The sequence below is a fragment of the Pseudophryne corroboree genome, chromosome 10 (genome assembly GCF_028390025.1).
Source record: "Pseudophryne corroboree isolate aPseCor3 chromosome 10, aPseCor3.hap2, whole genome shotgun sequence".
Taxonomy (NCBI): domain Eukaryota; kingdom Metazoa; phylum Chordata; class Amphibia; order Anura; family Myobatrachidae; genus Pseudophryne; species Pseudophryne corroboree.
Genome location: NC_086453.1, coordinates 133,731,110 through 133,758,578, shown reverse-complemented (window position 1 = coordinate 133,758,578; position 27,469 = coordinate 133,731,110). Strand labels below are relative to the sequence as shown.

At 49.9% G+C, this 27,469-nt stretch overlaps 1 protein-coding gene across 2 annotated transcripts in view; it reads right to left on the bottom strand.

Moving 5' to 3' along the window:
• The window catches only part of LOC134966231 (galactoside alpha-(1,2)-fucosyltransferase 2-like), a 194,519-nt gene that overhangs the window by 53,709 nt on the left and 113,341 nt on the right, over nucleotides 1-27,469 (bottom strand). Inside the window, exon 1 of one of the 2 annotated variants that reach the window (XM_063942802.1) lies at nucleotides 10,827-11,315. The exons of the other annotated variant lie outside the window; for it this stretch is intronic. The gene's annotated coding sequence lies outside the window, so the exon portion shown is untranslated. Of the gene's footprint in view, nucleotides 1-10,826; nucleotides 11,316-27,469 lie in introns of those variants that run through there. 2 annotated transcript variants of the gene reach the window in all.

Below are 27,469 nucleotides of genomic sequence, written 5' to 3'. Positions count from 1 at the left end.
CTCTGAATAGCTGTTTTATAAATATCTGATCTGGCAGCCCACTCCTACCACAGCAAACACTCTGACTCACTGCTAATCAGAGTTACATAATCATAACTGGACTAATAAGTTACCTTGCTCTTGATAAAAAGTTAAACATTATTTATACTGTACATGTATGAGAGAATAACGCGCTCATATTCTCATGGGAGAACAGTCTGGGTGTGGCCACACATAATACAAGAAGATAATTCAGAAAAAAAAAAGAAATGTTGCATAAACTGGGCCGGTGCAAGGTTTCATGGCGCCCTAGGCAACGGTTCGCATTACTGCCCCTCCATTCCCCCAACATCCTCCACCCAGCCACTCGTAAACACATACACATCCACTCCATCCACCTAGTAGTACACAGTCCCAAGTCAGATTGAAGCTGGGAAAAGACGCGCATGCAAGCTTCCAGCCACCTGACAGTTCAAAAAGATTATAGTATAAATAACTTTCTCATACAAAGAGAAACCCACATGGCAGCTGTTAGCGACACAGGAGTAGAGGTGCATAAAGGTCCCTTGGACCCCATAACTAATCACACTGTATCATAGCTGCAATTAGTTACCATTATTGCATTTACAGATTTCTGGAGGGGGCGACTGCCCAAAACCACAGTTATAGTATAGCCAAGTGGTTCTCAAACTGTGTGCCGTGGCACCCTGGTCCAAGACCAACTAAAATTATTTATGGTCAATGTAATAGGCAAAACCAGTGCTGGTGGCTGCCATTCATAAAATATGTGGACAAACCGAAGCAAATCTTGTCCCTCACCACACAATTAAACCTAAGGATGACCACTGTAAAAACACAATTTACTTAATTTAATATTTCTTTCTACATTTCTCAATAAGAAACTTTTGACCTAGGGGTGCAGTGAGAAAAATTCTGATACTCTAGGTTGCTGTAATTCCAAAAAGTTTGGGAACCACTGGCCATTTCTTTTTTTTACATTTCAGACCTTTGCATGCACCTTAATATGCCATCAGATGCCACGGCCTGCCCCATTTATGTAATCAGACTGCTCTACTTGTACCATTTATGTCATCAGACCCATCCGTATGCCACGTGTCATTACACTGCAAATGTCGCTGGTGTGACCATAGCCCTTCACACAACCCTTATAGTATGTGTCATAACAGCCCTCCACATGCCTCTTAAGTAGTGTTCCAGCTAGAATGCGGGCAGAGCAGGGCGCAGAGGTGCCAGGGCAGTGTGCTTGGTGCGCACATGCCCAAAACGGGGGAGTGGCTGGTGGGGAGGACTGGCGTCTCTATTTGGGGAGGTGCAGCCCCCTCAATGCCACTAATGGGGGCGTGCCTCAGCTGACTGCGTCATTAATAGGGGCATGTCCAGCACCTACGGAAGTACTAGGCTTCCCCCAAGATCTCCCTTTTATGTGAATAGATGGTGTGCGTATGCGGCGGCAGCAATCAGGCTGTTTTAGCAGGGCGCCGGTAAAGGGGCGGGGTGCATTTTGCCCTTTAAACAGCCTAGCGTGAACACTATTATGTGTCATCACAGCTCTTCACTTGTCTCTTATGTGTCATTGCACTCATCCACATGCTGCTTATGCATCATCACAGCTTTTCACATGCTTCCTATGTGTCATCGGACCCCTCCACAGATCCCTCAATCCCCTAATAATTAATATATATGTCCATGAACATTTTGCTGCCGGAGCCAGTATACTTTCCTCCTCCAGCAAGGCCGACCTTTACTGGAGCATGCGGACTAATCTGTGACATCCACACATTACTCAGAGGAGGTTACATGACACACACGCAGGTCCTCCTCCTGTCCCCCAGTGACAATCTCGCTTCTGCTCCCAGTCCCAGAAGGGAACAAGCAACATGCCGCCACAATGATGTGGAAGGAGTAGGTGCAGATAGCGGATAATCCACATAAATATTGGGATGCAGAGTAGATGCAGGGACCAACATGTGTTCCATTCCTTCTACTCTCCAGAGCGTACCTGCCCCACATGTTATGCACACTTTGTGTTTGGGAACACTTAGCCTCCAGCAGTAGTGGGGAGACAGTGGCACACGTGTTAGCTAATCTCAGGAAATGAAAGTAAATATTGCAAATTCTGCACTTTAGGAACACAGCACATTAGGCTACTTACCACTAGACAAGCCACAGCCTCTCTATGCTCATGGTTGAAGCTAGATCCAAGTGGGCTAAGGGACCTTTTCCGTCAGGGGGAGGAGTCACGACACAAGGGGGAGGAGCTAGGCCAGCGTGATAGTTCATCTACTATCCACGCCACCAACTATTACCTTTAGTAATCAGGTGGCAAGCAAAGGTACTTTTCGGGGAACCCTGTTTGGCAGTAGCCCCCCCCCTGGTGACGTGTCTCCTCCCCTAGGTACGTCGGAAGGTCCCTTCTCCCACTCCGATATAGAATCAACCCTATGCTCATTGTGCAGCTGGTCACAGAACAGACCAGCTCTTCCTCTGTCTCATCTAGGGGGCGGAGCTACAGTGCCTGGCTGGGAGCGAGTGAGGAGAAGGAAGGAAACAGCAGGGGATGGGAGCTGACGGGCTGGCTGTGTACAGTAACAGCACAAGTGGTTAGCTCAGGTCCCAGAGAGCAGTGGAAGCAGAGACAGCCTCTGGTAAGACCCGCAGCTGCCCCCACCATCACATACCCTCCAACATTTTACACATAAAAATTGGTACAAATTAGAAAAGGGGGTGTGGCCACAGGTAAGGTGCGTGGTCACGCCCCTTTTCCTATACCTCCAATGGAAGTTTGGAGAGCCAAAATTCGGTACAGACCATAAAAAAAAAAAAAAAAAAGGGTACTGTACCTGCCAAAAAGGTACAGTTGGAGAGCATGCCATCATATGAAGGATTTGTGTCCTTCAGAAACATCCTGCACTCTTGTGGGTGGGCGCCCTCTGGTGGCCGGCACTCTAGGCAGCTGCCTAATGGAAGCGCCTGCCCTGTGCATAAAAGTTAAAGGCCGCTATTAATTACTGGTACAGTATATTACTTCCTTCTCAACGTCATCTTTCGTCCGGCATCTGGGCCTTCCTGCAGCTCAACCCATCACTCTGTCCCTTGTGGTGTGGGATCTATTGGCATTAAGGGGAGGGATGGGTTGTGTGCCTCTATTCCTGATGCGCATGTCAATCTCAGGGCAAGTCATCAAGATTATTATATGCATGCAAAGAAAGTGGCAAATACACTGCTCAAAAAAATAAAGGGAACACTAAAATAACACATCCTAGATCTGAATGAATGAAATGAAATTAAAGCGGAAAAACACACTACAGGCTGATCCAACTTTGATGTAATGTCCTTAAAACAAGTCAAAATGAGGCTCAGTAGTGTGTGTGGCCTCCACGTGCCTGTATGACCTCCCTACAACGCCTGGGCATGCTCCTGATGAGGTGGAGGATGGTCTCCTGAGGGATCTCCTCCCAGACCTGGACTAAAGCATCCGCCAACTCCTGGACAGTCTGTGGTGCAACGTGGCATTGGTGGATGGAGCGAGACATGATGTCCCAGAGGTGCTCAATTGGATTCAGGTCTGGGGAACGGGCGGGCCAGTCCATAGCATCAATGCCTTCGTCTTGCAGGAACTGCTGACACACTCCAGCCACATGAGGTCTAGCATTGTCTTGCATTAGGAGGAACCCAGGGCCAACCGCACCAGCATATGGTCTCACAAGGGGTCTGAGGATCTCATCTCGGTACCTAATGGCAGTCAGGCTACCTCTGGCGAGCACATGGAGGGCTGTGCGGCCCCCCCAAAGAAATGCCACCCCACACCATTACTGACCCACTGCCAAACCGGTCATGCTGGAGGATGTTGCAGGCAGCAGAACGTTCTCCTTGGCGTCTCCAGACTCTGTCACGTCTGTCACATGTGCTCAGTGAGAACCTGCTTTCATCTGTGAAGAGCACAGGGTGCCAGTGGCGAATTTGCCAATCTTGGTGTTCTCTGGCAAATGCCAAACGTCCTGCACGGTGTTGGGCTGTAAGCACAACCCCCACCTGTGGACGTCAGGCCCTCATACCACCCTCATGGACAGGCCCGGCGCTACCCGCTCAGCAAAGGGATGCAGTGCAGGTAGGCGCCGGGCAGGAGAGGCGCCTTCACTGCTCTGCATCCCTGCTGAAGCGCCGTCCTGTCCCCCCTGCTGCTGGCTGCTGCGTCTGCCCTGTCACACTGACAGGCAGCCGCGCCGGCAGCATGACTCCTTCTCCTCTCTCCCCTGTGACAGTGAGAGGAGTGTCAGTTTGCGGTCTGACGAAAGGGGGTGGAGCTTCACGGACCAAGGGGCGGAGCTACACGGACCAGGTTAGCAGACTGGAAGATCTGGCCAGCAAGATTGTGGTAAGGGGATGCAAAAAGAGTGTGAGAGAGAAAGTGTGTGTTGTGTGTGTGTGTGTGTGCGTGCACGCGCGCGTGTGTGTGTGTGTGTGCGTATATGGATGTGTGTGTTTGTTTGTATTTAAAAAGGGGATGCTGTCTGCCGTAATGTGTAAAAAGGGAGACACTGTTTGCCGTAATGTGTAAAAAGTGGGACGCTGTCTGCCGTAATGTGTAAAAAGGGGACTCTGTCCGCCGTAATGTGTAAAAAGGGGCCGCTGGCTGCCGTAATGTGTAAAAAGGGGGACGCTGGCTGCCGTAATGTGTAAAAAGGGCACGCTGACCGCGCCCCTATATTTTTTGCACGCGCCTGCGGCGCGCACTGCCCCTGTTTTACATGCAGGGGAGGGGGGCGATGCCCTCTCTTGCACACAGCGGTAAAATGTCTAGTTACGGCACTGTCTGTGTGCAGGGCCGTAACTAGCGCTGCACAGAGTGTTTGTGGGTGTGGAGATGTGCCCCGTGTCCCAGGGCACATCGGACCGGCAGGGTGCAGGGGATCTGCATCCCCTGCAGTTCCTTGCTGTGGGCAGCACTGGGGCAGCTTGTCTGTCCCCAGCGCCTGTCAGTGTGTGGCGGCGGCGGGTGTCTGGTGCAGGGATCGGATGTTTCCCTGCACCAGGCTGTCGGCTGCGGAGGCGTTCAAATGTTGGCGCCCTCCGGGAGCCAATCGCGGCTCCCAGAGCGGCGGGCAATCGGAGACGGGCGCGGCGAGCCAATCGGCGCTCACCGCGTCATAGGCCCTGCCCCCGGCGACTGACGTCAGACGCCGGGCGGGAGCCGAAGAGACCGCGTGCGCGGAAGAGCGCAGGAGAAGACGCCGCGAGGAGGAGAAGGCGGCCGTGTGAAGAGGAGCTCCGGTGGCCGCTGAAGAGGCCAGAAGACGTCGGCCTGCAGGAGGAAGATGTCCATCGGCGGCTGGACGCTGAGGAGCGGAGGCGGCGCCGCTGGCCAGGACGGGTCAGCGGCAGAAGAGGGCGCCGGAGATCCCTGGATCAGGTGAGGCCTCAGTGAGGCTACGCTCACCCCCTCCCCTTTTCCTCCCTAGACCATCAGGGACGGGCAATAGGCCCGGGGGCACAGTTCAGGCACTAGGCCTGTTGCGCAGATAGGAGTTTGGGGGTCATCGTCTGAGTCGGTGGTTTGGGCGTTAGGCCCAAGCCGCCTAAATGGCGCAGTAGGCGGGCATTAGGCTCGAGCGGCAATCCAGGCGATAGGCCTGTGGGGACATTAGAGGGCATTAGGCCCTAGTGTATTTTTGGCCAATTAGGTTAACATAAGGTGACCCTGGGCACTAGGCCCAGGTCACCCAACGAGGGACGAGTTAGGCGGGCACTAGGCCCGTGGGTAAGGTCGGACCTCGGGACCGTGCGCAAATAGGGGGCGCTAGGCCCAATAAATAATCGGTTCCCCCAAAGTGAATAAAGGTGGCACTAGGCCCAGGCCACCCTGAGGTGTTAGGTAGGCAGGTCCGCTTGACCTGAGCCCCTGAGAAGAGAGTACGGGAGGTGGGTGAGCTGTGCTGCCCCCACTACCGGGTGTTCTGAGTCGGGTACCTAAAGGGACAGCACCGTTGTAGTTGCTTGCACTGTGTATCGTGATGTATGCTGTTACCGTGCGGGGTAAAGTGTGAGCTTGTTAAGTGTGTTTAGTTTTGTTGCACCACACCCACAGAGCTAGTTTGAGGGCTCTGCCGTTGTAGTTAATATAGGGGTGTGACACTAGGCTAGAGTTAGGCCCTGCACGGCTGTTAGCTTGTTTGTTTTCCTCCTTACAGGGACCTGTAAGAGAAGAAGACGTTTGCAGTGCGGAACTGACGGTGGGTAGCATCTGTGTGCGTTTGTCCCCTGTCTGTCCCCGAGCGCCGGAATAGGGATTGCTCACAGACGTGAGAATCCCCTTCATCACACTACGCGTGCGAGTGTGTGAAACCTGGGTGGCTGAGGCTTTGTGCCAGTGATGACCTTTCACCCAACCGGTGAAGGTCGCCGTCACCCCTGGGGTATCCCCTTTTCCGGTGGAAGAAGGGTTGATACCCCCCTTAAGGTAACCTATTTTCTCCTCAGCTCGGTTGTCGGTCAGCTCCGAGAGGGAATCGCCGTGTCCGGATCCGACTGAAGATTGCCAGGTCCGTTGAAGGTTCCGGTACCTGAAGGTGAGAGAGAGCGGCGCCTGGTGAGTACTGAAACTACACCTGCACGGCAGCAGGCACCACCACACGCACCTCTTACATGGGCAGAGAGTTCACATCCATAGGCGTGCACGGATTTCCTGCAGCTCGGGGTCCCAAGAGACCATGTTAACCCCCTGGCCCTGCATGTAAAGTATGGGAGGGCGCAAATTTATATTTTGCAGGAGGGCGCCGAACACCCTAGCACCGGCCCTGCTCATGAAGTCTGTTTCTGATCGTTTGAGTAGACACATGCACATTTGTGGCTTGCTGGAGGTCATTTTGCAGGTCTCTGGCAGTGCTCCTCCTGTTCCTCCTTGCACAAAGGCGGAGATAGCGGTCCTGCTGCTGGGTTGTTGCCCTCCTATGGCCTCCTCCACGTCTCCTGATGTACTGGCCTGTCTCCTGGTAGCGCCTCCATGCTCTGGACACTACGCTGACAGACACAGCAAACCTTCTTGCCACAGCTCGCATTGATGTGCCATCCTGGATGAGCTGCACTACCTGAGCCACTTGTGTGGGTTGTAGACTCCGTCTCATGCTACCACTAGAGTGAAAGCACCGCCAGCTTTCAAAAGTGGCCAAAACATCAGCCAGAAAGCATAGGAGCTGAGAAGTGGTCTGTGGTCACCACCTGCAGATCAACTCCTTTATTGGGGGTGTCTTGCCAATTGCCTATAATTCCCACCTGTTGTCTATTCCATTTGCACAACAGCATGTGAAATTGATCGTCAATCAGTGATGCTTCCTAAGTGGACAGTTTGATTTCACAGAAGTGTGATTGACTTGGAGTTACATTGTGTTGTTTAAGTGTTCCCCTTATTTTTTTGAGCAGTGTATATATGGGGCAATACGTACGCGAACGCAGGGGGGGGGGGTCCGAGTACTTGGAAATCCCCCCCTGCCCGTCGATCCATCGGTGCTGCTGATTGATAATTTTTTATCTTGTATGGAGGAAGTCAAGCAGGCTGTGCCTGTAAGACAGCAGCCTCCTCATAACAAATGGGACAGGCAAGTAGGCTCCTCTCCTAGCTTACTACACCGTCGTGCATCAGCCGCCGGCGCGTCTCTGCATATCCCCCTCCCGCTTCACCTACTCCGGCTTCTCACAGTCTCTGCCTGTCCCCCTTATCCCGCGTCTCTGCCTATCCCCCTCCTGCATGTCACGGTCTCTGCCTGTGCCCCTCCTCCCACGTATTTGATATCCCCCCATGGCCGCCTATTGTCTTGTCGAGCTGCGGGGATTGTGAGCCCTCCGGAGCACTGTACATCCAGGGGAGCCCGGCTTGTGAAACTATGGGGCTTCCCACCAACCTGCAGGTATTGTAGCTGCTCTCCCAGGCACCTCTCCTTTTTGTGCTGCTGCTGAAATCTCACCCCCATGCCTCTCTCCCTTGCTCTCACCCCCCATGCCCTTCAACCCCTCTCTCTTCCTCCCCATGCCTCTCTCTTTCCTGATGCCCCCTCCCAGTCCCCATGCCCCTCTCTCTTTCTCTCTCCATGCCCCCTCTCTCTCCCCCATGCCCCCTTGCTCAGTCTACCAATGGCCACTCTCTCCTTGTGCCTCCTCCCCCATCTCTCCATGCTCCCCCTCTTTATCTCTCCATGCTCACCCCCTACACTCTCTCTTCATTCCATCTCTCTCTCTCCCTTGGGTGTGTGTGTGTGTGCGTGTGTGTGTGTGCGCGCGCGCGTGTGTGCGCGTGTGTGTGTGTGTGTGTGTACATTGATGATATAATGTCTCTCATATGTGGAAACCCCCCCCCCAAAAAAAAACAATCCTGCATTTGCCACTGCAATTGATGAGAATAACGAGGGAGATGAGGTCCCACAGATGTGCTCTTTAGTGCCCTGTGGCAACAGGAGATAGTGTAGAGCTACCGTGAATGCAACAGTAAAGCAGCACTACAGGCCACAGGGTGCCGCTCCAGGAACCATGCTAGCCCATACCTCCCAACTGTCCCGTTTCCAGCAGGACAGTCCCGCTATTCGGACACTGTCCCACCCGCGGGTCGCAGTGTCCCGCGTAGGGGTATGGCCAGTTGGGAGATCCTGTGATCACAGCTGCTCTGCTCTGCAAAGCAGCCGGTGATCACTGAATTAGATGCTGCACGCATGCACACGACATCTAAACAGTGTGGGGAGTGATGTGGGGGCTGCCCAGCTGCTCAAGGAGCACTAGGTACGCCCCCAAAATGACAAAATTTGTGTCGTGCAGCAAGTCTCTGCCCCCTTATGTTGAGGCCCCGCCCCTTCTTGTGAACCCCCTTCAGAACTCAAATACAACAATTCAAAAGCTGGGAGGTATGTGCCAGGGGCAAGAGCCGTGAGACAGCGTCAGTGCTGCACCCAGGGTCCTGCACAACGGCACCGCTCACACACCCCTGCGGAGGTGTATCAAACCTTCTAAAGAGGACAGTCTGAGAACTGCCCATAGCAACCAATGAGCTTTGCGCTATTATTTATCAAGCCCTTTTTATAAAATGATAGCTAGAAGCTGATTGGTTCTCCCCGTAGTTGCAAAATAATGTCTCCTCATGTTTACTGAACACTGCAACACACATAAAGTAAATATTATCCTTAAAGAGTTTTACTTAAAAACGTGTAGCAATAATAATAAGTAGGCCAAGAGATTTAAGGGCAGTTAGGAGCTGATTATCTGGTATGTAATACATACCTCCCAACATGACCCGCTCCAGGAGGGACAGAATACTCTGCTCCTGGACTTCCCTCTCAATTTATGATTACCATCACCTGTGCTGAAACACCTTTCTAATCCATTACCCTGTATAAAACAGGTGCCTGCAATCATTTATTAAGAGAAACCCACAAGCAGAGCATTCTGTCCCTCCTGGAGAGGGTTATGTTGGGAGGTATGTGTAATTTGCATCCACTTTTTCTCTCTCCAAGGCTTAGTACATATACAGTACCTCAGTATTCTCTTTTTAGTCACATGATGCTTGTGAAGGGTTAATATTAAACAAGCTAAACATTTTTTTTAAGGTGCGTTTGGAGTGAAATGACAAGAGTATCTATTTAATCCTGCCGTGTCATTTTCACACATGTCCAATTTACCAAAGGTCACCTATCTATGAAGTGATATGTATTATGTAACACCATAGTAATGAAGGAGAATATTGGACAGGAGATAAAGTTCCACACCTTCATAGCTGTGGGCCCTAGGAATTTGTTTTCAATCACTTAATCAGTATAAAGTATATATTCTGACCGCTGGCATTCCATACCAAACCCTGGGATCCCAGCCGCCAGTGGGGCGAGTGCTAGAAAGCCTCTTGTAGGATCACTGCGCTCGCCGCACTGCGGGTTCGAATGGGAATAGCCCAGGCGCAGCTGTCGGCATTCTCGACGGTCGGGATCCCGGCGTCGGTATTCTTTCCGCTGGGATACCGACCGCCGGTATGGTAACTACATCCCGTATAAAGGGTGGACATAGTTTCCTAATACTCTACTACTCTTTTATCCACAGTATATTTTAATACAGTTGGAAGAAAATAATTTTAGCTCTACATTTCCCAATCCCTGCAATTGTAACAACCTGTAACAGATTCAAAATTGCTCATTATTTCAACGGCAAAATCGGTCTAGTTTTTACTTCAAGAAAAAAAAATGCAGCTTTATATCTGGTGGCTAACACTAAAGCTGGGTACACACTATACAATATACTTGCTGCAATGGCAATCATATAGTGTGTACACCCAGTTCATCGTTTGATGACTTGTGTGTTCGCATCTTTGCGTCTCATGTGCTGCACATCAGATGCTCAGATGCAATGCGGTTCTCTAAATTTGATACTGTAACGATATATTGTGCCATTGTATGGTGGATTGTGCAGTTTGTAGGTGGGCACGATATATTGTTACATTGCATCGGCCCATAGCAAGATCGTTAGATCGTTCAGGTGTGTACCCAGCTCTAGAACACATGCCAAAACTCACAAGCTATTACATTTGGTCCATTTTATTCCTTCTTTGTCAATGCGTTGAAAAGGGATATAAAGGTTACTTAAAACTTAATATTTAATCTAATGCAAACTTTAAGCTGCACAATATGCAGCAATTTACAGAAACCTCCACTAGCAATGCCCTTCTGACCTCCTCTCCAAAGTCCACATGAGAGGAGATCTAAAAGTAATCTAAAAGGTAAACAAAACATTGTTACAAGTTTTACATTGAAATTTAAAAGTTTTAGCAAAATCAATGTCTGAAACAGAAGTACGGTACTTACCAAACACTTGCAATAATTCATCTAAAGGTTCCAGTGTATGTACTGTAGATTATATATTGACAGATACAGTAGGGTGGTGATCATGATATTTATAGCCTGGTTTTGGGAATGCAATATACACCATAGCCATTTTATAGGATTATATGTGCATTGTAGCATGGTGAATCAGGGGAGACACAGACTTGTATAGTTCTATGTAATGCCTCTGTGTGCTAGGCGTATTTATACAGTAAATAATGCTTTACGTATAAATGGGATATATCAATACCAATCAAAATCAGTCTTATCTGTAGTATTACGGAAATACAACAGACTTTCTCCTGTTTCTAGCATTGAAACAATGGTTGCAGCCAATGTTAAAGGTACCAGGGATCCATCTGATGAATATTGCAATTTGCAGTAAGGACCTCCCACCCTTGTGTGTAAAAGCAGTGCTGCAGTCTTTCCAGCCAACTACTACAACTGCTGTGATCCTGAACGTCCCAATTAACTATAGCACTGCGGTTATCTGTGCTTAATTAACTAATTGATTAAAAGTTTTGTTTTGTTTAAATTGAATTCAGCACAGGTGAATGCAACAACATGTGAGGTATGACATTTGAGAGCTTAACATTTGTCCTGAATGGAAGGGATCATTTTTTTTTTTTTTGGGGGGGGGGTAGGGGGTAGACGGTAGAGGGTCTGGTGCATTCCTAAAGTTTAGATACTCCCAAAAGTATTCCCTTTATGATTGTGCATGCAGCTTGTGTAGACACAATGTACAGCAGTGCCAATATAAACTTTATGCTGAACAGTACCAGACACACATTGTGACCATCAGCGTACACATCCGCTGTGTCTAAATAAACGTTCTGCCTGGCTCTGTGCACATACAGTATATTATACCTAAAGCATGGTTAAAAACATAAACCATTTGCTTGTGCAATGCAATTGTGGTTTTATATACTATAGCCTGCAAATTACATGAAATACTGATAGCTGAAAGATAATGAAATTGAATGCCAGTTCATCAACTTAGAACCGAGTCATGCTCAACTATAGTACTTAAGTACCCCCAACATGTCATGTTTTCTGGATTTCTTTAATGGTGCACAGGTAAGTTGATCCATTTTGCTGGGTCAGTATTTATTCCCATTTCCAGTGAAAACATGACCTGTTGACGGTATTTTACAATTTGCATACACACAGTGCGACGGGGTGTCCCGGCCGATTTGGACTAGATTGTGCCCGGAGGCATGTAGTTTGTGTCGGCCCCGCCTGCACCCACTATATTTTCTTGCGATGCCTATCCCGTGGGACTGCGCATCAGCATCGCAAGCTTATACACACTGTGCGATATGCACTATGTTTCCATGTGATATCCATATCGAATGGAAAATCACACCGTGTGTATGTACCTTAAGGACAAGAGTTGGAACAAAGCGAGATTTGGGCGTAGGGGGTTGTCGCATGGGGTGTGAGTATCCCTGAGCCGCCTCTCTGTCATTTCAATGATGATGACTCAGTGGGAGGCGGTGAATGGGGCGGGGTCATGCAGGGTCCGGAACATCACGAGTCTGGTGTGTACCCATAAGCCATGCGGATGAGAGACATTTGCAGCAGCTCCGCAGTCACAATGATTGCCATGGCAGGGACGGATTGAGCATTTTTAAAAGTATGCACCTATGGGCAGTGTCGGACTGGGGCATGTAGGGCCCACCAGGGGAATGCAATGGTAGGGGCCCATGTTTAGGGTGTGGCCAGTCCACAGAGGGGGTGTGGCCAGCCACCTCATTGGTTTGACTAACCAGTAAATTCAGCTGCTGCATCAATGATAATGTACCAGATTAATAACAGCAATGCACTGTAGAAAATAAACCAAAGTCCAGTATAAGGTAACATATGCAGGGGCAGAACTCTGGGAGGCAACGGAGTCATCTGCCGCCGGGCTCCTGCTCTGAAGGGGGGCACCTCTCCTCCCATGCTCTGACACCATTGAATTAAGTTAATTGATAGCTGCCACTGTCTTTTCAGTGGCCAACTTCCTCACTGGTTCCTGCACCTTACAAATCACACCCTTTTCATTATACTGTAGGTACACATTTTACAAGTGTCACACCCAAGATTAGAAACCACGACCTATTACACTGGAAGCAGACACCTTACTGATGAAGCTATTTGCTCCTGTATAGGAAATATGAGAATTTTAACTATATGAAGATACTTCTCTGACAATTACACGTAACTTCATATAGTTAGAATTCTCATGCTTCCTCTACAGGAGCAAATAGCTCCATCAGTGAAGTGTCTGCTGTCACTGTAACAGGTCATGGGTTCTAATCCTGGGCATGACTGCTAAGAAATGTGCAATTTAAAATAAAAGACAATTAAATGTATAAATACAGTATATACATTTTTTTCAGAACACTCCATACACACACACACACACACACACACACACACACATACACACACACACACACACACACACACACACACACACACACACACACACACACACACACACACACACACTTGCCTCCGGGCAACTTGGAAGAACTTCCGCCACTGATTACATATGTATGATGTAGAAGTCGAGTGCACAGTCTGGACCCTGATCCTTAGAGCAGGAGGTGGGTCCCCAGACAGTGGGGCCCACCGGTTGTTTCCCCTGTACCCCTGTGGGCCAGTCCAAGCCTGCCTATGGGGTACTGCAATGTGAGAATCATGTTTTGGTAGTGTGCACTTTCAGACTCCCTCCTGTTGTCTTTTTCCCTCCCAGCTAGCGTACTCTACTAAAGGGGGGGAGGGGGGAGAGACAGGCTTGCCTACCCTCCCGCATTTAGTGGGAGGCTCACATTTTTTAATTTACCCTCCCGCCGCCCCGCAAACCTTGCTTAGCCTCCCGATTTTTAACCGGTCCCTCTGTGAAAATATGGACTGCGCATGCGCGAGTCCAGAACGGCTGAGGGGCGGGGCCTGCACGAGAGCCATCCTATAGGCAGTGGACAGTCAAACACTCTTAACTGCAGCCGTCATGAGTGCGGGACAGAAGCTTCACGCAGAGACTGTATCCTGCCACAGTTTTGCCAGGTGAGCTTTGGTCCCAGCAGTGTGGGAACTATCAGCTGCTGCAGAACAACAGTCTCAGTGCTGATTTCCTTGGCCGTATCTCCACTCACCCTTTCAAAGATGGTAAAAGGGATTTTTCCTAATACAGCTGCAGCAGCCATCCCATAGCCGAGGACCCGCCCCCTCCTGCGATCTTCCTCCTCCCCTCAGAGACGGGAACAGAATTTACTGCTGCAGCAGGCAGCCAGAAGCAGAGGCGCCGCCCATCTCACTGGCCCCGCCCCCTCCAGCTATCTTCCTCCTCCCCTCAGAGACAGGAACAGATTTATTCCCTGCTACAGCTGCAGCAGGCAGCCAGATACCGAGACCCCGCCCATCTTATAGGCCCCCACCCCCTCTAGCCCCAGCTATGCAGATCCTGCACAGAGATACTACAGGTAAGAGCTCTCAGTACTTTCCATTTTCAAAGCCCTGCCACCAATATATTAGAGCATGACAAGCCTAGAAAACAGAATATTGTCACTGAATGGGTCCAATATTTTTCTTTCAAAATAACCTGACACCAGTGGTGCCGACAGCTCTGCCGCTCCCGGTAATGAGAGGGGACGTGGTCAATGGGGGAGGTGTGGCCAGACCCTGCTTTTTAAAAAATATCTAAAAAAAAAAAATTCTGTGTGGCGACGTAGTGGACATGTGCTGCACAAGGTGGGAGCACCAGTTTCAGAATCAGTGGGTGGCGGCGGCCAAGCGGGTGGTCGGGCGCAATCGCTCTCCTTCCTCTCATCATGCAGGGAGAGAGGACTGACTGTTGCTGCAGCCTCCTCCCCAGCACACAGCAGCCTGTGCGGTGCTGGGCTGGGGAGAGAGGCTGCTGCAGCAGCAGTCAGTCCCCTCTCCCTGCCCTACGTTCAGCTGTCAGCAAAGGGGGAGGGTAGCAGGACCCAGGCCCCTCCAACGAGCCCGGGTAAAAAGTACCCGCTCCCCCACCTCTCGGTGCCACTGCCTGATATAGGATGGAGCACTAAGTAACTCAAACAGCATATACCGGAAAGTGTTTATTTGATTTACAGACCATGTAGACAGGGCCGGAGTGATGTGCTCAGCAAGGGCAGCAATGCACTTTGCTGTAGAGGCATTCTCCCCACTTTGCTGCTATCCCAGGCTTGCCTACCCACCCCATATTGAGCAGGAGGCTCCCAGTTTTTAATTTAGCGTTCCACTGCCCCACAAATCTTACTTGTCCTCCCGGTTTTTCACTGTCCCCCATGAGAATCTGGACTGCACATGCGCAAGTCCGGAAATGCCGGAGGCGGTGCCTGTATGGGAGACATCATGACACATGACGTCATGTTACTTAAAATAAGAATTTACTCACCGGTAATTCTATTTCTCGTAGTCCATAGTGGATGCTGGGAACTCCGTAAGGACCATGGGAATAGCGGGCTCCGAAGGAGGCTGGGCACTCTAGAAAGATTTATGACTACCTGGTGTGCACTGGCTCCTCCCACTATGACCCTCCTCCAAGCCTCAGTTAGGACACTGTGCCCGGACGAGCTGACATAATAAGGAAGGATTTTGAATCCCGGGTAAGACTCATACCAGCCACACCAATCACACTGTACAACTCGTGATACTATATCCAGTTTGACAGTATGAAAAACAACTGAGCCTCTCAACAGATGGCTCAACAATAACCCTTTAGTTAACAATAACTATTTACAAGTATTGCAGACAATCCGCACTTGGGATGGGCGCCCAGCATCCACTACGGACTACGAGAAATAGAATTACCGGTGAGTAAATTCTTATTTTCTCTGACGTCCTAGTGGATGCTGAGAACTCCGTAAGGACCATGGGTATTATACCAAAGCTCCCAAACGGGCGGGAGAGTGCGGATGACTCTGCAGCACCGAATGAGAGAACTCTAGGTCCTCCTCAGCCAGGGTATCAAATTTGTAGAATTTTGCAAACGTGTTTGCCCCTGACCAAGTAGCTGCTCGGCAAAGTTGTAAAGCCGAGACCCCTCGGGCAGCCGCCCAAGATGAGCCCACTTTCCTTGTGGAATGGGCATTTACAGATTTTGGCTGTGGCAGGCCTGCCACAGAATGTGCAAGCTGAATTGTACTACAAATCCAGCGAGCAATAGTCTGCTTAGAAGCAGGAGCACCCAGCTTGTTGGGTGCATACAGGATAAACAGCGAGTCAGATTTTCTGACTCCAGCCGTCCTGGAAACATATATTTTCAGGGCCCTGACAACGTCTAGCAACTTGTAGTCCTCCAAATCCTTAGTAGCCGCAGGCACCACAATAGGCTGGTTCAGGTGAAACGCTGACACCACCTTAGGTAGAAACTGGGGACGAGTCCTCAATTCTGCCCTATCCATATGGAAAATCAGATAAGGGCTTTTACATGATAAAGCCGCCAATTCTGACACTCGCCTGGCTGAAGCCAAGGCCAATAACATGACCACTTTCCACGTGAGATATTTTAGATCCACGGTTTTTAGTGGCTCAAACCAATGTGATTTTAAGAAACTCAACACCACGTTGAGATCCCAAGGCGCCACAGGGGGCACAAACGGGGGCTGAATATGCAGCACTCCTTTCACAAATGTCTGAACTTCAGGTACTGAAGCTAGTTCTTTTTGAAAGAAAATCGACAGAGCCGAGATCTGTACTTTAATGGAGCCTAGCTTTAGGCCCATATTCACTCCTGCTTGCAGGAAATGCAGAAATCGACCCAGCTGAAATTCCTCTGTTGGGGCCTATTTTGCCTCGCACCATGCAACATATTTCCGCCATATGCGGTGATAATGCTTTGCCGTAACATCTTTCCTGGCCTTAATAAGCGTAGGAATGACTTCTTCCGGAATACCCTTTTCCTTCAGGATCCGGTGTTCAACCGCCATGCCGTCAAACGCAGCAAGTCTTGGAACAGACAGGGCCCCTGCTGTAGCAGGTCCTGTCTGAGCGGTAGAGGCCACGGGTCCTCTGAGAGCATCTCTTGAAGTTCCGGGTACCACGCTCGTCTTGGCCAATCCGGAACCACGAGAATTGTGTTTATTATTATTATTATTATTATTATTATTATTATTATTATTATTATCCTTTATTTATATGGCGCCACAAGGGTTCCGCAGCGCCCGATTACAGAGTACAAATGCACATAAAAAATAGGAAAACAGTGACTTACAGTTGAATACAATATAGGACAAGTACAGGGCAGCTAAGCATAACTACACCAGTAAACATAGAGATAAGTTCCAGGTGGTCAAAAAACTGTGGGATCTGGGCGGTTGAGGATTATTAAAGTAAGAAAAGTATAAGCACATGAGGGAAGAGGGCCCTACTCGTGAGAGCTTACATTCTAAGGGGAGGGGTAGACAGACAGGGATGACACAGATGGGGTACATAGAGAGCGTGGAACAGAGTTTACTCCTCGCTTTCTTATTATTCTCAATACCTTTGGTATGAGAGGCAGAGGAGGGAACATATAAACCGACTGGTACACCCATGGTGTCACTAGAGCGTCCACAGCTATCGCCTGAGGGTCCCTTGACCTGGCGCAATATCTTTTTAACTTTTTGTTGAGGCGGGACGCCATCATGTCCACCTGTGGTTTTTCCCAACGGTTTACCAGCATCTGGAAAACTTCTGGATGAAGTCCCCACTCTCCCGGGTGGAGGTCGTGTCTGCTGAGGAAGTCTGCTTCCCAGTTGTCCACTCCCGGAATGAACACTGCTGACAGTGCTAGTACATGATTCTCCGCCCATCGGAGAATTCTTGTGGCTTCTGCCATCGCCATCCTGCTTCTTGTGCCTCCCTGTCGATTTACATGGGCGACTGCCGTGATGTTGTCTGACTGGATCAGCACCGGCTGGTGTAGGAGCAGGGATTTTGCTTGACTTAGGGCATTGTAGATGGCCCTTAGTTCCAGAATATTTATGTGAAGGGAAGTCTCCTGACTCGACCATAGTCCTTGGAAGTTTCTTCCCTGTGTGACTGCCCCCCAGCCTCGAAGGCTGGCATCCGTGGTCACCAGGACCCAGTCCTGTATGCCGAACCTGCGGCCCTCTAGAAGATGGGCACTCTGCAGCCACCACAGTAGAGACACCCTGGTTCTTGGAGACAGGGTTATTAAGCGATGCATCTGAAGATGCGATCCGGACCACTGGTCCAACAGGTCCCACTGAAAGATTCTGGCATGGAACCTGCCGAAGGGAATTGCTTCGTAAGAAGCCACCATCTTTCCCAGGACCCGCGTGCAGCGATGCACTGATACCTGTTTTGGTTTCAGGAGGTCTCTGACTAGAGATGACAACTCCCTGGCTTTCTCCTCCGGGAGAAACACTTTTTTCTGGACTGTATCCAGAATCATACCCAGGAACAGTAGCCGTGTCGTCGGAACCAGCTGTGACTTTGGGATATTCAGAATCCAGCCGTGCTGGTGCAGCACCTCCTGAGATAGTGCTACTCCCACCAACAACTGTTCCTTGGACCTCGCTTTTATTAGGAGATCGTCCAAGTACGGGATAATTAAAACTCCCTTTTTTCGAAGGAGTATCATCATTTCCGCCATAACCTTGGTAAATACCCTCGGTGCCGTGGACAGTCCAAACGGCAGCGTCTGGAATTGGTAATGGCAATCCTGTACCACAAATCTGAGGTACTCCTGGTGAGGATGGTAAATGGGGACATACAAGTAAGCATCCTTGATGTCCAGGGATACCATGTAATCCCCCTAGTCCAGGCTTGCAATAACCGCCCTGAGCGATTCCATCTTGAACTTGAATTTTTTTATGTATGTGTTCAAGGATTTCAAATTTAAAATGGGTCTCACCGAACCGTCCGGTTTCGGTACCACAAATAGTGTGGAATAGTAACCCCGGCCTTGTTTAAGTAGGGGTACCTTGATTATCACCTGCTGGGAATACAGCTTGTGAATTGCCGCTAGCACCGCCTCCCTGTCTGAGGGAGCAATCGGCAAGGCAGATTTTAGGAACCGGTGGGGTGGAGACGCCTCGAATTCCAGTTTGTACCCCTGAGATACTGTTTGAAGGATCCAGGGATCCACCTGTGAGCGAGCCCACTGATCGCTGAAATTCTTGAGGTGGCCCCCCACCGTACCTGGCTCCGCCTGTGGAGCCCCACCGTCATGCGGCGGACTTGGAAGAAGAAGCGGGGGAGGACTTTTGCTCCTGGGAACCTGCTGTTTGTTGCAGCCTTTTTCCCCTACCTCTGCCTCTGGACAGAAAAGACCCGCCTTTTCCACGCCTGTTTTTCTGGGTCCGAAAGGACTGAACCTGATAAAACGGCGCCTTCTTAGGCTGTGAGGGGACATGGGGTAAAAATGCTGACTTCCCAGACGTTGCTGTGGAAACTAGGTCCGAGAGACCATCCCCAAATAATTCCTCACCCTTATATGGCAAGACTTCCATGTGCCTTTTAGAATCTGCATCTCCTGTCCACTGGCGAGTCCATAAGCCTCTCCTAGCAGAAATGGACAATGCACTTACTTTAGATGCCAGTCGGCAGATTTCCCTCTGTGCATCTCTCATATATAAGACTGAGTCTTTGATATGGTCTAGGGTTAGCAGGATCGTGTCTCTGTCTAATGTGTCAATATTTTCTGACAGTTTATCTGACCACGCAGCGGCAGCACTGCACATCCAAGCTGACGCAATAGCTGGCCTAAGTATAATGCCTGAGTGTGTATATACAGACTTCAGGATCGCCTCCTGCTTTCTATCAGCAGGTTCCTTGAGGGCGGCCGTATCCGGAGATGGTAGTGCCACCTTTTTAGACAAACGTGTGAGCGCTTTATCCACCTTAGGAGGTGTTTCCCAACGTGACCTATCCTCTGGCGGGAAAGGGAACGCCATTAGTACCTTCTTAGGAATTACCAATTTTTTATCAGGGAAAGCCCACGCTTCTTCACACACTTCATTTAATTCATCTGATGGGGGAAAAACTACGGTAGTTTTTTCTCCCCAAACATAATACCCTTTTTAGTGGTACCTGTATTTATATCAGAAATGTGTAACACCTCTTTCATTGCCTCAATCATGCAGTGAATGGCCTTAGTGGGCATCAGGTTAGACTCATCGTCGTCGACACTGGTGTCAGTATCAGTGTCGACATCTGGGTCTGCGGTCTGAGGTAGCGGGCGTTTTAGAGCCCCTGATGACCTGTGCGACGCCTGGACAGGCACGAGCTGAGAAGTCGGCTGTCCCACATTTGGCATGTCGTCAAATTTCTTATGTAAGGAGTCTATACGTGCACTCATTTCTTTCCATAAGCTCAACCACTCAGGTGTCTGCCCCGCAGGGGGTGACATCCCTTCTAAAGGCATCTGCTCCGTCTTCACATCATTATCCTCATCAAACATGTCGACACAGCCGTACCGACACACCGCACACACACAGGGAATGCTCCAACAGAGGACAGGACCCACAAAAGCCCTTTGGGGGGACAGAGTGAGAGTATGCCAGCACACACCAGAGCGCTATATAATGCAGGGACTAACTGAGTTATGTCCCCTATAGCTGCTTTTTCTATATAATTGTATACTGCGCCTAAATTTAGTGCCCCCCCCCCTCTCTTTTATACCCTTTTCTGTAGTGTAGACTGCAGGGGAGAGCCAGGGAGCTTCCTTCCAGCGGATCTGTGAAGGAGAAATGGCGCCAGTGTGCTGAGGGAGATAGCTCCGCCCCTTTTCCGCGGACTATTCTCCCGCTTTTTCCTATATTCTGGCAGGGGTATTTTCCACATATATAGCCTCTGGGGCTATATATTGTGGTATTTTTGCCAGCCAAGGTGTTATTATTGCTTCTCAGGGCGCCCCCCCCAGCGCCCTGCACCCTCAGTGACCGGAGTGTGAAGTGTGTGTGAGGAGCAATGGCGCACAGCTGCAGTGCTGTGCGCTACCTTGGTGAAGACTGATGTCTTCTGCCGCCGATTTTCCGGACCTCTTTTTGCTTCTGGCTCTGTAAGGGGGGCGGCGGCGCGGCTCCGGGACCGAACACCAAGGCTGGGCCTGCGGTCGATCCCTCTGGAGCTAATGGTGTCCAGTAGCCTAAGAATCCCAAGCTGGCTGCAAGCAGGCAGGTTCGCTTCTCCCCTTAGTCCCTCGCTGCAGTGAGCCTGTTGCCAGCAGGTCTCACTGAAAATAAAAAACCTAATTTCTATCTTTCTTTCTAAAGGCTCAGGAGAGCCCCTAGTGTGCATCCAACCTCGGCCGGGCACAAAATCTAACTGGGGCTTGGAGGAGGGTCATAGTGGGAGGAGCCAGTGCACACCAGGTAGTCATAAATCTTTCTAGAGTGCCCAGCCTCCTTCGGAGCCCGCTATTCCCATGGTCCTTACAGAGTTCCCAGCATCCACTAGGACGTCAGAGAAAGGCCGATCACCGCGGGTTGTGGGTAGCGGTGGCCGTCTAGCAGTGCACGTTCAGAAAGGCACAACTCACAGTCACAGCCGTTGCCATCTCTAACTCCGCTCTGAGCCTCACTGCAGCAGCCTCATTAGCCAAAGCCACTCTGCCAGTCTCGGATGCCGCTAAGCTGCCTGCATTGTCCCTGAGCACCAGTTTCAGACCCTACTACTGTCCAAGAGCAGCATCGGATCACTCTCAACTGCTCTCTCCTGCCGACCACTGCACTGTAAGCACTGTGAGATTAGCAGTAGCAGCAGAGTTAAGTCTAATTCCTATCTGGCTAAAGGACCCCTGACATCACAAGCATGTGACACTCAGCAACAGGGGGAGGATCAAGGTCCAAACATGGGAGCCCAAATGCATTCGTGCAGGCTTACTTCGCTCGCCACGCTTTGGGCACAGTGGCTCACTTTGCTCTCCACCTGGTTACTAAAGGCAATAGGTGGTGACGCGGATAGTGACAGTGCTATCCAAACTTCCTTGCCCCTTCCACTGCCGGCGGGTGTCACGTGGTTGAGAAGCAAGAGGTACTTTAGCCAACTTGGATTTAGCAACAACGGTAGCAGCAGCTTGTATTCTTACACTAGCTTCCTGGGTCTGCATGCACCACTTTCAATCACTCTTTGCGGGAATCCACAGGTGCCATATAACCAGTCCTGGCAAAGTAGATCATCTGATCATTAACAGCATCAGGGCTTGGCTGTGCAGGTGAGCAGTTTATTTGTGTCCCATGACTAAACAGGCAGACTTGGCACACTGGCCAGAGGGTATGTAGTCCGCATTCCGACAGGATGCCAACAGTCACAATACTGACAGTGGCATCCGGACTGTCATAATCCTGACACAGGGTTAGGCTGTGGGAGGGGAGGGTTAGTGTTAGCACTAGGAGGAGGGTTAGGCTGTGGGAGGGGCGGGTTAGTGTTAGCAATAGGAGGAGGGTTAGGCTGTGGGAGGGGAGGGTTAGTGTTAGCACTAGAAGGAGGATTAGGCTGTGGGAGGGGAGGGTTAGGATGTGGGAGGGAAGAGTTCGTGTTAGCACTAGGAGGAGGGTTAGGCTGTGGGAGGGGAGGGTTAGTGTTAGCACTAGGAGGAGGGTTAGGCTGTTGGAGGGGAGGGTTAATGTTAGCACTAGGAGGAGGGTTAGGCTGTGGGAGGGGAGGGTTAGTGTTAGCACTAGGGGGAGGGTTAGGCTGTGGGAGGGGAGGGTTAGTGTTAGCACTAGGAGGAGGGTTAGGCTGTGGGAGGGGAGGGTTAGTGTTAGCACTAGGAGTAGGGTTAGGCTGTAGGAGGGGAGGGTTAGTGTTAGCACTAGGAGGAGGGTTAGGCTGTGAGAGGGTTAGGGTTAGGCAGTAGGAAGAGGCTTAGGCTGTGGGAAGGGAGGGTTAGGCTGTTGGAAGGGTGGATGGGAGGGTTAGGCTGTGTGAGGGGGGTTAGGTTAAGGCACTAGGAGGAGGGTTAGGCTGTGGGAGGGGAGGGTTAATGTTAGCACTAGGAGGAGGGTTAGGCTGTGGGAGGGGAGGGTAAATGTTAGCACTAGGAGGAGGGTTAGGCTGTGGGAGGGGAGGATTAGTGTTAGCACTAAGAGGAGGGTTAGGCTGTGGGAGGGGCGGGTTAGTGTTGGCACTAGGAGGAGGGTTAGGCTGTAGGAGGGGAGGGTTAGTGTTAGCACTAGGAGGAGGGTTAGGCTGTGGGAGGGGCGGGTTAGTGTTAGCACTAGGAGGAGGGTTAGGCTGTGGGAGGGGAGGGTTAGTGTTAGCACTAGGAGGAGGGTTAGGCTGTGAGAGGGTTAGGGTTAAGCGCTAGGAAGAGGCTTAGGCTGTGGGAAGGGAGGGTTAGGCTGTGGGAAGGGTGGATGGGAGGGTTAGGCTGTGTGAGGGGGGTTAGGTTAAGGCACTAGGAGGAGGGTTAGGCTGTGGGAGGGGAGGGTTAATGTTAGCACTAGGAGGAGGGTTAGGCTGTGGGAGGGGAGGGTTAATGTTAGCACTAGGAGGAGGGTTAGGCTGTGGGAGGGGAGGGTTAGTGTTAGCACTAAGAGGAGGGTTAGGCTGTGGGAGGGGCGGGTTAGTGTTAGCACTAGGAGGAGGGTTAGGCTGTAGGAGGGGAGGGTTAGTGTTAGCACTAGGAGGAGGGTTAGGCTGTGAGAGGGTTAGGGTTAGGCAGTAGGAAGAGGCTTAGGCTGTGGGAAGGGAGGGTTAGGCTGTGGGAAGGGTGGATGGGAGGGTTAGGCTGTGTGAGGGGGGTTAGGTTAAGGCACTAGGAGGAGGGTTAGGCTGTGGGAGGGGAGGGTTAATGTTAGCACTAGGAGGAAGGTTAGGCTGTGGGAGGGGAGGGTAAATGTTAGCACTAGGAGGAGGGTTAGGCTGTGGGAGGGGAGGGTTATTGTTAGCACTAAGAGGAGGGTTAGGCTGTGGGAGGGGCGGGTTAGTGTTAGCACTAGGAGGAGGGTTAGGCTGTGAGAGGGTTAGGGTTAGGCAGTAGGAAGAGGCTTAGGCTGTGGGAGGGGAGAGTTAGGGTTTGGCTGTGGGAAGGGTGGATGGGAGAGTTAGGTTGTGAGAGGGGAGGGCTAGGCACTAGGAAGAGGGTTAGGCTATGGGTGGAGGAGGTTAGAGTTAAGCTGCGGGAAGGGTGGATGGGAGGGGAGATTTAGTGTTAGCACTAGGATGAGGGTTAGGCTGTGTGAGGGGAGGGTTAGGGTAAGGCACTAGGAGGAGGGTTACGCTGTGGGCGGGGAGGGTTAATGTTAGGCTGTGGGAAAGGTGGATGGGAGGGTTAGGCTGTGGGAGGGGAGGGTTAGGGTTAGTACTAGGAGGAGGATTAGGCTGTGGAAGGGGAGGGTTAGGCACTAGGAAGAGGGTTAGGCTGTGAGAGGGGAAGGTTAGGGTTAGGCTGCGGAAAGGGTGGATGGGAGAGTTAGGCTGTGGGAGGGGAGGGTTAGGGTTAGGCTGCGGGAAGGGAGGGTTAGGGGTAGGGTAAGGGTTACAGTACCAAAATGTGTCAGGATTATGACTGTCGGGAATCCTCTACCCAACCTGGCCACAGCTTTTTATACTATTGAAACTAATGTGCAGTGCTTTTATGCTAATTACTATCTTTAAGGAGAACTCTTCATTGGATTACAAGACTCTTCTCTAATTGTTTACTGCACTCTTTCTTATATAGTCCTACTTACCCGGACTGTTGGTTGGACTTTCAGAGACGCTTTTTTTGTTCAGTTAAACCTGAATAGATATTCTATATTTGTAGTGGTCACAAATGTGTTAGTTGGTTGCAACTATGTAGCATACAACTATTTTGATGGATGGGAATATGTTACATTGTAATTTTTTTTTTTTTTTTTTTTTTTTTATAGACTAATCTTGTTCAGGTACCAGCAGTTTACATCTGATTAATACGTTTATGTTGTTTTTCTGTGTAAATAAATTGCTATATCTACTTAAATAATAGAGTTCAATTGAATTTTATTAGGTTTTTATGCAAATGTCGGTGCTGCTTAAATTGTTTGTTTTGTTTTGTTGTTACCATTCATTGGGGCTGGTATCCCTTTCAGCAGCTGCTGTATAAAGCATATATTGCTGTGTACCTGGAATTATTTCATATCTTCTAGTGTGTAGCCTAAGCGGAGGCTAGTGTGCTTTACGGCAGTGTGAGTGTCAGCTGTAATGGTGGCCTCTTCTCCCCACACGGTGGTCTGTTAGAATGTAAGGGAATTAAGTAAACCAGAAATGCATCATACGGTCCGTGGTGGTTGGGCAGGAGAAAGGGAAGGGACTGGGGCCCTCATTCCGAGTTGATCGGTCGCAAGGCGAATTTAGCAGAGTTACACACGCTAAGCCGCCGCCTACTGGGAGTGAATCTTAGCTTCTTAAAATTGCGACCGATGTATTCGCAATATTGCGATTACTAACTACTTAGCAGTTTCAGAGTAGCTTCAGACTTACTCTGCCTGTGCGATCATTTCAGTGCTTGTCGTTCCTGGTTGACGTCACAAACACACCCAGCGTTCGCCCAGGCACTCCCACCGTTTCCCCGGCCACTCCTGCGTTTTTTCCGGAAACGGTAGCGTTTTCAGCCACACGCCCCTGAAACGCCGTGTTTCCGCCCAGTAACACCCATTTCCTGTCAATCACATTACGATCGCCGGAGCGAAGAAAAAGCCGTGAGTAAAATTACTTTCTTCATAGTAAAGTTACTTGGCGCAGTCGCAGTGCGAACATTGCGCATGCGTACTAAGCGGATTTTCACTGCGATGCGATGAAAAATACCGAGCGAACAACTCGGAATGAGGGCCAGGGTGCGGAGTGTCACAGGCATTAACTGCACTCTGAAAGGGCAGTGACTGACAGTCATCCATGGCTTTCAGTGAGTGCTCTCTCTGAGTAATGCCTGTGACACTCGGCACCCAGTTTCTTTCCTTTCATCTTCCAGCATTTGGGTCTTGGGTTAGTGTACAAAGGAAGCCAATCTCACAGTGGCCCAACTTAAAATAAATAAATGTTATTTGTACAGTCGTATATGCAAATTCTCATTTGTTGTGTATAATTTACCAGGGTAATTATAGAAGGGAGCAAAGGGTAATTTTTAAATTAATTTAAGTGACCTCACCTTGTTCACAAACCTTTCACATTGCTGGCACTGGGAACCACACAGATACTAAACTCAGCAGCTCTGCTGCAGGACACACCCCTGAGTGGCAATAGATACGCCCATAGGCGGATCGAGACACGCCCTTTGGGTGGTACATGACATGCCCCCTCAACAGCACGCTACACATTCTGCTACCACTTGCAATCTCCCTGAAACTAGTTTTCAAAAGTAGGCAAGTATGGGGAGAGAGAGATGTGAATTTTGATGTAGTGCTACAAAGTATTATGCAGCAGGCCTGGCACACTCCTCCTAGACTGGACACACCCCTTTCCAGCCCAGACAGCACTTGACAGCCGCTTCTAGCTGATAAAAAATAACAAAACATAGGAGAGCAATATCTCATTTATCAGTGGTGAGAGGGATAAGCTGATATACACAACATAATACATACCCTCCAACATTTTACACATAAAAATCGGTACAAATTAGAAAAGGGGGTGTGGCCACGCCCCTTTTTCTATACTTTCAATGGAAGTTTGGATAGCCAAATATCGGTACAGACCATAAAAAAGGTACTGTACCTATTAAAAAGGTCCAGTTGAAGGGTATGATAATATGAAGGTTATTTCTACTCAGATAAACCCTCTCCACATCCCTGATCCCTGCCCTCGGCAACATGTCCCTAACTCTGCATAATAATCCCCACATCTCTGATCCCTGCCCTTAGTAACATGTCCTTTATCTGCAGAGTAATCCCTGATTCCTGCCCTCGGTAACAGGTCTTTACTAAGGGGCAGAACTCCCAGAGGCAATGGATGCACCTGCCTCCAGGCTCTAAGCCCTAAAAGTGCACCTGCATATACAACAGCACCTGTATGGTTCACAACGGGATGAAACTGTGACCACTGCTCTTCCAACAGAACTCTGCGGCACACCTGCTGCTGCTGCAATGTTAATTGGCTCTGTCCCAGAAGCACTGCTAAAACCTGCAATAGGGAACAGGATGGCTCCTGCCTGGTACCGCTCAGCCAGCGCTTCGGCAAGTGACGGTGCACCCGCTGCTGCTGGACTGTGAGACGGGACCCACCGGTAAATGACGATTCTGTATGCTGCAGATGGCTGAATCTCGTGAGTCTGAACCTGATCCACTGGCCATTGTCAGACAGCGTAGCTGGTGCCCTGTCAATTCATGCAGGCTCCAGTTTCCAACTTGTCTCCAGACGACTGGGATGAATTTATGCCCCTGTCCTTAACTATGCATAGGATTTCCCACACCCCTGATCCCTGCCCTCAGTAACAGAAAGATCGGGAGTGTACCGCAACTTCCGGGAGAGTAAGCAAGTATGCTCAAGGAGAATAACGTCCCATAACATTGTATTATGGGGTTAATTAGTTGCAGTATCATTGAAATACGTAGGTTCATCTAACAAACAATAACATATTTTTTTTTTTTACATTTTCCATTAACCCCTGAATAACTAGCATACTTTGTAGGTTTGGGACCAGATACATAATTATATTTATGTAATGTGCTGGTTAAATGACACAATTCTTAATTTTGCAAAGGTATCAG